Here is a 10,840-nt window from a genome sequence, read left to right on the forward strand (position 1 = left end):
CAAATTTTTGTTTAAAGAGGTGGCTGTGTTAGATTGCAGTGTGTTGTGGGCACCAAAATTTGTTAGTTTAGTATTTAGCCCACCGTTCCCTTACTGTTTGCAAACAGATGAAGATAAAAAGCAGACTCAGTGGATTGAAAACAATTTAGGTTTGAAGTGGGAAGAAAAAGGAATACCTTATCGTTTCCTACCTTTAATGATGAATGCACATTCGTTAAGAGCAGATCTTGTTCTTTTAAAGGGTTGTGAAAAGAAAGAATGGTTGCGTGATTTTCTACCATCATCGTGAGAAATTATCGACATGCATGAATTGGGGTGCCCACCATTTAAAACTCTTCCGAAAGAGCATAGTAGAGAAACAAGTAAACAGTCTTTACAACATGTATGCATGCTCTTTGATTGGTTGTGTTGCAGTGCATACCGGGAAGTGAACAACATATGTAAACTGCAGTGTCGAAGTAACCTTAGTGTAAAAGAAACATTTGTAGAGTAAAGACATCATGTCATTTCTAACAGATACTAAGTGTAACGCAGTTGAAAAGGCGATCGTAAAATTTTATGCATGCAAAAAGAAACTAAACACTTTTACTGAAGAAGAGTTAAATGCATTACCAAAGGCATTTTTGGTTAATGTAGCTGCGAATGCTGTAAAGAAGATTTGGGATAAGGTGCCTCGTGAGTGGACTCAAGATCCTGTTTTGTCAGAGCTTCAAACGTGTAGTTTACATCATGAACACGTGAGTTTAGGTAGAGGACCTTCTGTGAGACAGTGCCGTACATGTCAACTAATTAAACTGTATTACGGACCTAAAACTTACGAGTTGTCTTCGCTTATAAACACTTATCATGGCTGTGGAGAGAGTAAACAAGGAAAAGGTGAAGAAACGTGCTGGGATAAAGATGAGGAAGCATGTTGGGCGTTGACTCATCAATAAAGTGATTGATCTTCAATTATTCGTGCTTCATCTGCCCTGCGGTACTAGAACACGTTCGCCTGACACGTAGTTACATGCTGCCTGCATAGGGTACGTCGTGCAGCTGTTAAAATCTGCTTCGTAAAGTTATGCTGTGTGTGTGCGTGTGTGTTATTACTTAGTTCTTCTCTTGTTGAGAAGAGAGCAGCACTTGTTGTTGGTGCAATAAAACGAAAACTGAGTGACAAAGACCGTAAAATAAACAAAGGATAAAAATGTATATATATTCTAAAATAAATATGAATTGTCAAAACATATTACAGGTGTTGTTTAATCCTACAGCATGTCCTAGTGACTTAGAAGAAAGGAGAGGTAGAATATTAAAAGAAAACACACATAAGATTTAAAGTACAGCCTCTTTGTTAATCCATGAATTCAAGCTGTTATTAAAACCAAGCCATTTAACATACAGTTCATTCCTACGACGTCGAATAACACGTTCAACTAAATAGTAGTCAGGATATTTTGTTTTCTGCAGTTCTTCGATGTAGAATCCTCCTTCAATAGGCTGTCCTCTGAGATCGCGAAGTAAATACGTAACTGGATTAGTAAGCTTAACACTTCTGATTTGAAAAATTTCAGTGCTCCAGTTAGGTGTGTATCCTTTTGCAAGGATAGACTTGTGTTTGCTGATACGAACAAAATTACCTCATTTAAAGCGATGGCGACTTGGATCAGCTGTTTTTTATTACAAAATGAATAGCATCTATACGAGGTGTATTCTTTGTAACAAGACGTGGCTTTGTTCCGATAGTGCGGTGAGGTGTATCGTTGTAGGTAGACAGAAGTCTAGGTAGCAGATCAATAAAACGATATGAACCTTGTGCTGTAAATTCTCGCCACATCATTGTTTTGAGTGTGCGATTAAAGCGTTCTACAAGACTTGCCTTGAGATTGCTGAATGTAGAGCAGTGTTGAATGCAAGTAACTTGAGGTAGGAAGAAAAATCCTTGTTGTAAAACTCTTTACCTTGATCAGTTTGAAGAAGCCTTGGGCAGCGTTTCGATTCTTCAACAATATGTTTAAATGCATCTTTAACTTGAGCTGCTGTTTTAGAACGCACGGGTTGTGCAAAAGCAAATTTCGAGTAAACATCGATAACAGTAATTAGATACTTATACCCCTTATTACTAGAGGCATATGGAATCATTTCTACTAAGTCTGCTTGCCAGAGATCATCTTTTCCTCGTGTAATAACGCGTCTGCGACAGTAGGTGCGACGTGCTGGTTTATGTAACTCATGTGCGATGTTTACCTTTACAGGTGAGATCTTCTCTTGACGAGCCATTACAAAATAATACCGACATAACGAAGTTATCTTTCTATTTCTAGAATTTCTCATCCGTGACCTGTGTGACCAGCCTCTTGCGATCCTCGTAAAAGTTGCAATCGTTCAACGAGTAAGTTTGGGTCATTCCAGTATCTTACATCCACATACGGTAACAAAGGCTTGTAGACAACATCAAGACTACGTGCAGCCGGAAACAGCTTAGAAATAAACTCACGATACTTGTAACTCTTATTTGCATTTACAGCTTCTGTTCTCTTGTAATTACGTCGTGTTGCGTCAGTAGCAAGAAGTATTGCTTTATATTTTTTAAGATCAACTTGTAAAATTATATCCTTGTCAGGTATTCGTGAGAAAAGAAGTTCTAAGAGTCCTTTCGTAGGTTTATAGGTAACACCTTTTACAATGAGTTTGTTGTTATTAATCTTAACATTTGAATTTCCTATCCGGAAACAGTCATCTTCGTAGCGAATACCGTAGGTAGTGTCGATTTGTCCTGTAAAAAGTGTTTCTATATAAGGTTCAAAGAGAGATCCATAGGTTTCTTGAATAAAAGTTCTAAACTGATTGCGATACTCTGGTGTTATCATAACCTCAGACAAAGATGGTAGATTTTGCGTCGATGTAGAAGGTGTTTCAGCAATAACATCTGTAGTTAAAAACTCAACACGCTTAGATGGTGATGTATCATTAAGTTCTTCTTCTTCTTCCTTTTCTTCCTCTTCTTGATCTACATCCTGCTTCTTCTCTTCCTTATCTTGTTCATGCTTTTCTTCTTCTTCTTCTTCTTCGTGCTTCTCTTTATGATATGATGTTTGCATAGAAGCAAAATTTGAAGTAGACTGCGGTAATGAAGTAGAATTAAAAATTTCTTTGAGTGGTGTACTTAGTTGTGCTTTTAAAAATAAATCCGTGTCTGCTTGAATACGTTTAAGCTCTTTAAATTTCCGTCGAATATTGTTTCGAGCTTGGATGATATGTTTTGTGATCTCCTTGCTAGATATTAACATGATGATGGTTTTTAATCAAGTAGTTACTGTAATTCTTTGTTAATGAAAATAAAATGATCGAAACCCATGCGATATCGTCCATGCTGTACATCACTTTCTTTATCATTAACTAAAAAGCTGTAACGGTGTAATGACCAACATTTAGCACACATACGTTTAAAGTCATCGAATGTCATATCAGTGTTAACATGATCGTTATACACATGTCGCATGTTGCGCTCATCTTGCCGAAAAAGCACAATAACATTTGCGTTGTCGCGTATCAACTGCTTAGGCACACGAGAATAGGTTTGGCACAAATAGATGCAATCAACATATTTATGCCAAAGAATGCACGAATAACGTTTTGCTGTTCTGTTGCGACATCATCAAAGATCATAAGAGAATTAGGAAGCACATCGTCTGGTGATGGTACTTGCTCATGCAAATTAAATTTAAAATACCTTATTCCATCTTTAACTAGATCGTGCGTTACAGTTTGTAGAATAGTATATAGCGGTTGATAGAGCGACTTTGCGAAAATGTTAATATTCTCGAAGCGTACACCATTTACAGAAGTAATAAGTGTGAGTAAAAGATTTGTTTTCCCGCATCCCGACGGACCTGATATAATACATCGAACAGTAAAAGGAAACAACGTTCCATGACGTTTTCCTGTAGTTGTACTAGAACTAGGTAAGACATGTGGTACAATGTCGGTAACAGGTAGTGTGTCTTGCTGCTTTATAATCTTCATGATAACTGAATCATAAAGTGAGTAATAGTAATATATATAGTAAACGAAACAAGAGGCAACGGTTAGTTTATGATTTGCTCTTGACTAGTAAAGTCGTGTCCAGCATGGTGAAACAACGATATCCAAACGACATGAAGAAGAAGAAGAAAGTATAAACTGTTGGATGCAAAGATGTTATAAAGGCTGTGCAAGAAGTTATTCGAGGGGAATACAATCCTCGTGTAGCTATTACTAAGGCGTTACGCGCAGCAAGAGCGAGAATTTCTCCAAAGTGCAGAGCAATATTTAGTAAACGTGCACGAATTATTCCTGTACCAAAACGAGGAGGATTTCTTCCTGCGCTGTTTGCTGGCTTAGCAGCTTTAGGGTCATTGCTAGGTGGTGCTAGTGCTGTAGCGAGAACTGTTAAGGCTGTAGAAGAAGCGAAACAACAGTTGAAAGAGAGTGAACGTCAAACAAGACGATGGAGGCAATTGCGTTACGAGGCAAAGGTGTGAACATGAAGCTAGCGCCATACAAGAAAGGGCTTGGTATCTACATTTCTCCAAAAAAAGGTCTACTGAATGCACTGCCACATCGAGCTCTAACGCATGATGAAGTTTTTACGTTTGCTAAACAACTAGGAATTCATTATTTTCGAGGAGTGTATATGCGCGATCAACTACCAGCGCGCCCACGTGAACGTGAAAGTGTCGTAATTAACTTAGACGACAGTCGTGGACCTGGAACTCATTACGTTGCTTATGTAAAACGTAAATCTAAAGTGTGGTATATTGATAGCTATGGAGACTTACCTCCTCCTTTTGAGCTCATACGTTATTTCGGAAGCAGTGCAGACATTGTTTACAATAAAAACCGTATGTATAACTTTAATACACGCATGTGCGGACGATTATGTCTTATGTTCTTATATCAAACCCAGACAGTAGAGAAAGTGCATTAGTGTCTACGTGATGACGAACAGTGAAAGAACGTTTGCTGTACGTGGAGAAGGACCTGAAACAACCGTGTATATTAATCAACCAATCGAACTTGGCTATGAGCCGCATAGTCTTGGACTAGTATCGTTTGAAAGCTACAATAAAATCTATAATGTGCGTGATGGTGTAAACAAGTTCTATTACGATGAGTATGTGCTAACACTACCCTCAGGTAGTTATACAGTAGACGATATTCACGACTATGTTGAAAGTACGTTAATTGATCAGCTTGGGGAAGATAGTTTTAGTAATCATAATTACAAGTTCTCAATCACTATAAGCAACATTTATTGTTATTGAATCATCATTTAAGATTGACTTCAAATCACAACCAGATTCGATTGGACCACTGCTTGGATTTTCATCGAGGGAGCTACTACCGAACGTACGTTACGAGTCTGATCAACCTATAAAACTCTTCGATGATTATAATGTGAACATTACTTGTAATATTATTACAGACTTGAATAGTAATCTACAAACTTCGCACGTCCTGCACGACTTTATTATTACAGAGGAACGTGGATATACTATTTGTGAGAAACCAGCAGTAGTTCTTTATCATCCTGTGTCTGTAAAACACATTAGCAACATTACTCTTAGACTTGTAAATAAACATAATCAGCTTATTCATTTATATCAGCACGCGTACGTAGCTTACAAACTACATCTTAAACCAGTATGAAAACCATCTATAAAACACGGTGTACATTCCGAAGACATACTACATGTGTGCAGAGACTCATCGAGTTAACAGATACCCATAAGCAGATACTCCAAGATTTAGGATATACACTACTACAACAGAATGGAAGAAATGCTAGACATTACGAATACAGCAGAAAGTCGTGAAGGTGTAGTACGAAGTGAGCTTCATTCCTATCAACCTTTTACGTTTGGATTAAATAACAATGATGAAATCCATTTTATTATTAATCAGCAAGATGTATACACTTTACCACACGAAAGCTACCTCTATATTGAAGGACGACTAGAAAAGTCGTGGATGGAAGTGGACCAAGCACTTCACAACTAAACAACCCTGCTCTAGCTTTTCTCTTTTCTGAAGCGCGATATGAAGTAAATAATGTTGATATAGATCGAACGAAGAATGTTGGTATTACAAGTGCAATGAAACTCTACCCCTCTTTCTGTGATGAAGAAAGTAATCTTTTGCGGATGGCTGGATGGTGTCCAAAAGCTACTAACAACTGGATGATTAATGAGGATGGAACTTTTACGGGTATGTTATCACTGAAACATATTTATGGATTCGCAGAAGACTTTACACGTATTATAATCAACGCAAAACAAGAGTTTATTCTAATCCGTGATTGAAGTGATTACAATTCTCTTAAAGCAGTAGAAACACCAGTAGAATCGAAAATAACACTGCATCGTATACTGTGGAGAATTCCACATGTAACCTTATCTGATCGTGAAAAACTTCGATTGCTCAAGATTGTAGAAAATGATACACTATTACATATACGCTTTAGAAGTTGGGAGCTGCATGAATATCCTGTGTTACCACCTTCAAACAAGCATAGCTGGGCTGTTAAAACACGTTTTACTGAGAAGCCCTTGTACATTATTTTTGGATTTCAAACTAATCGTAAATTCAATCACGAAAAAGATAGCTCACTGTTTGATCACTGTAAATTAAGACACGTTAGACTATATCTCAACGGAATTACGTATCCCTACGAAAACATAGACATTAACTTTGAGAAAAATAAGTTTGGGATGCTCTATGACATGTTTTGTAAATTTCAATCCTCGTATCATCAGAAAGAAGATCGTCCGCTATTTACACCTCAAGAATTTAAAAATAAAGCACTGGAGGAATTTCAATCAAATTTTCGACACTTATTATTTGCTATCCGGAGACGAGCACTGTGGTGGTGAGCCACCTCTAGCCCCCTTAGGAGTGGGTGGTTAGGGGTTTCAGGTAAAAAAATCGAGAATAGTGTCGAATCCATAGTTTTGGGATCGCTTAGGTTAATAGTGACACTCCCGATTTCTTCAAAGTCAAATTTCTGCTCCCATTTGGGTGGGGGTCGAGGGGGGACTGATGATGGATGTATGTGTGTATATGACACATCTCCTCATAAACCACCGGAGCAATTTCAATCAAATTTTGAACACATATTATTTGCTATCTGGAGACGAGCACTGTGGGGGTAAGCCACCACTAGCCCCCCTAGGGGTGGGGGTTAGGAGGTTCAGGTAAAAACATAATTGAAAATGGTGTCGAATCCATAATTTTTGGGTCGCTGAGGTGAATAGTTGCACTCCCGAATTTTTAAAAGGCGAATTTCTGCTCCCATTTGGATGGATGGATGGATGGATGGATGGATGGATGGATGGATGGATGGATGGATGGATGGATGGATGGATGGATGGATGGATGGATGGATGGATGTAAATGACACACCTCCCCCTAAAACCACTGGAGCAATTTCAATTAAATAGTGTCGAATGCATACTTTTCGGGGCCGCTGAGATGAATAGTGACACTTCGGGTTTTTTAAAGTCCAAGTTCAGCCCCCTTTGGGGGGTGTGACAGGGAAGTGACATAAAAATGAACGAAAATAGTGTCGAATACATAGTTTTCGGGGTCGCCGAGGTGAACAGAAATTGTACACTTCGGATTTTTAGTATCAGGAGATAAACCAGGTGGGGGTAAGATAGCACAGGAACCCTTAGGGGTGGGGTTGGCGGGGGGTCAGATGTACAAATTAACGAAAACAGTGTCGAATCCATACTTTTCGGGGTCACTGGGATGAATAGTGACACTCCGGATTTTTAGTATCAGGAGACAAACCACGTGGGGGTAATACACCCCAAGAAACCTTAGGGGCAGGGGGGCAAGGGGGCTCTGATACAAAAATCATCAAAAGTAGTGTTGAATCCATACTTTTCATGGTCGCTGAGATGAATAGTCACACTCCGGAATTTTTTTGTCCAAGTTCAGCCCCCTGCGTAGTAGAGGGCGATGGGAGAGTTATATATGAAAATAATCGAAAAGAGTGTCGAATCCATACTTTTCGGGGTCGCTGAGATGAATAATGGCACTCTGGAAATTTTTAAAGTTCAGCCCCTTTCATGGTGGGTGGCAATTGGAGAGTGATACAAAAAAATAAACGAAAATAATGTTGAAACCATAGTTGTCGGGGTCGCTGAGATGAATTGTGAGACCCCGCATATTTTACAAGTCCAAGTTCATCCCCCTTTCTGGTGGGGGGTGAGGGGGATTCAGATTTAAAAATAATCGAAAATTGTGTCGAAGCCATAGTTTTCGGGGTCGCTGAGATGAATAGCAACTCTCACGATTTTTTAAAACTCAAAATTTAACCCCCATTAGGGGGGAGGGGGAGTGAGATATAATAATAATCGAATATACTGGCTAATCTATAGTTTTCCGCGCCGCTGAAATGAATAGTAACATTCCGAATTTTTGAAGTCCAGCTTCAAATATGCCCCCCTTTGGCATAGAGGGTGAGAAAGGGTGGAAAAATAAATGGTCAAGAATGCCCAAGGTAATAGACCTGTGTATGTTCCTGTATGACTTTCAAGTATCACTTACTACCTGGAAAACATACTGTGGGAGTAAGACGCCCCTAGAACCACTTCGGAAGCGGGTGAAATGTATAATCCATATTAATAAATAGAAGTCAGTTTGGTGTGATCTATATATACTGTACTATACATATATAAATTAAGGCATAAAAATGAAAACACACGTGAATTAATGAGACCATTCTAGGCATCCTAGAAACTTCAAACTTGGTACCAGACAACCTGATGACTTCAGGATTCCTAGAAAAATTTAAAATTCTCAAAATTCTCCGAGAGGGACACGTTGGGAGTTTCAAATCTGCATAAGAACACAGTCGGTGATATGTATCCTGAACGATAACCTATAGGTTTCATTGGCTTAAACGTTTCTTGAAAGTCCTAATTTTTAACCCCCTCCCCCATATCAAAATGGCAGCACAATGTCTCAGACGAGTTAGAAAATAGAAATGTGGCCAAAATTATAGCTTTTTGCCTGTAACCGATGGAAATTTTACGAGATGTTTAAAAAAATTATTTTTTTACCCCCAAAAAGTACCGAAATTTGGAGGCAATTTTAATGACGGTGCAGAATTTCCTTTTGAGGTATTGGCTGGATAAACGGTAAGTCGTATCACAAAACGGATGGCACAATCTCGTTCAATTTGGAGTGATCTACAACTTTGGTCCTATGACTTTTTGTCATATCTCTATCCCTTGTGTTAAATTTGGCTCTATTTCTGTATTTACGTAAATTTTGCACTCTGTACACGAATAATTGATGGTTTGAGTCACTTATAGGAAAGATGGGATCATCAAATTCTACACGAATATTGGCCCACCCAGCCAAATTCTATATTCGAAGCTGTTGCATAAGTATCTGAAAAGTAATTCACTGTGTGAAAACCTTACACAAATTTCACCCTATTCAACGATTCTAAAATAATCTTGCCTTTAATAGATCATATACGAGGAAATATCATACGGCCAGCCATTTAGATAGCTAAATGAGGCCAGAGTCGTCTTCTTATACAATCCGTTTTTCCTATATGAAAGCACCGTTTAGCAGCAGCAGTTATTCTGTAAATGAAGGTGAACATGCATATACTTCCGTATGTCGATCTACATTTATTAATTTAAGTCGGTTTGTAGCGAACTAGAAAGGGGTATGTCTACATTGTAATTAATACTTTACAAATCAATAGTGACTCTCAGCAGGAGGGCGTCTGCTGTGGTAATCAGTACTCCCTACATCGACTTTAACTAGCAACAGGATTGGGGTAGTTCTCCAACGCCTGTGTACCACTGTAATGCATAATTCCCTTCTTGATTTGACTAGCAGAAGGCAAGTGAGCGTGCATTTTTAAACTCTTTTACCTGATTCTCTTTATCATTAGGTATAGGTGCTCCCGATTATAAACAAATTTACCCATCAAAATGTGACTGACGTTACGCATAGTGAAATGCGGCAGACAAGTGGACCTGTCGTTACCATTACAACTCTGCAACTCGCACTTCGCATTGGAAACAACGTCTGCGGACCGCCCTATGCTTTTTCTCGGATAACTCCAAGAGACATGCAATAAAAAAATTATTCACTTCATGTACAGCAATTTACTTCGATATCCGTATACATTGTAGAATACCGTAGCGATGCACGGGTACATTTGCTAGTTTGTATTATAAAAATTAAAGGACAACAGATGAGATTTAGTATGGGATGTGGCTATATTTCACAGCAATTAATACAAGACTATAAAGACATACGTAACAGGATAACTACAATGAAAAGGGATCTAGAAAATAATTATTATATCAATAGGTTAAACAGCACAAATAATCAGTGGAAAGTTATTAATAATATTTTAACAACTAATAAATGTAAGAATGAAGAAATACAATTGAAAGTAAATGACAAGTTGGTTACTGATTCTAATCAAATTTCTACTATATTTAATGACTATTTCACTGATGTGGGTCTGTCTTTGGCTAAGAATATTCCTCCGTCTAAATACCCTCACCTGAACCTGGCCCATCTAATTCCTTGTTTTTAACCCCTACTAATGAAAATGAAATTGAACAAATAATAAATAATCTTAAAAACAGTTGTAGTGTTGTCTGTTTTAGTATTAGTAATATTCTTATAAAGAGACTCTCCAAATTTATTATACCTCATATCACAAAATTAGTTAACAAACCTCTATCAGAGGGTAAAGTACCAGCCAAACTTAAAATCGCCAGAGTTGTACGAATCTATAAAGGCATGGATAAATTTAATGTAAGTAATTACAGAG

This window comes from Anabrus simplex, chromosome 13, assembly GCF_040414725.1.
Source record: "Anabrus simplex isolate iqAnaSimp1 chromosome 13, ASM4041472v1, whole genome shotgun sequence".
Taxonomy (NCBI): domain Eukaryota; kingdom Metazoa; phylum Arthropoda; class Insecta; order Orthoptera; family Tettigoniidae; genus Anabrus; species Anabrus simplex.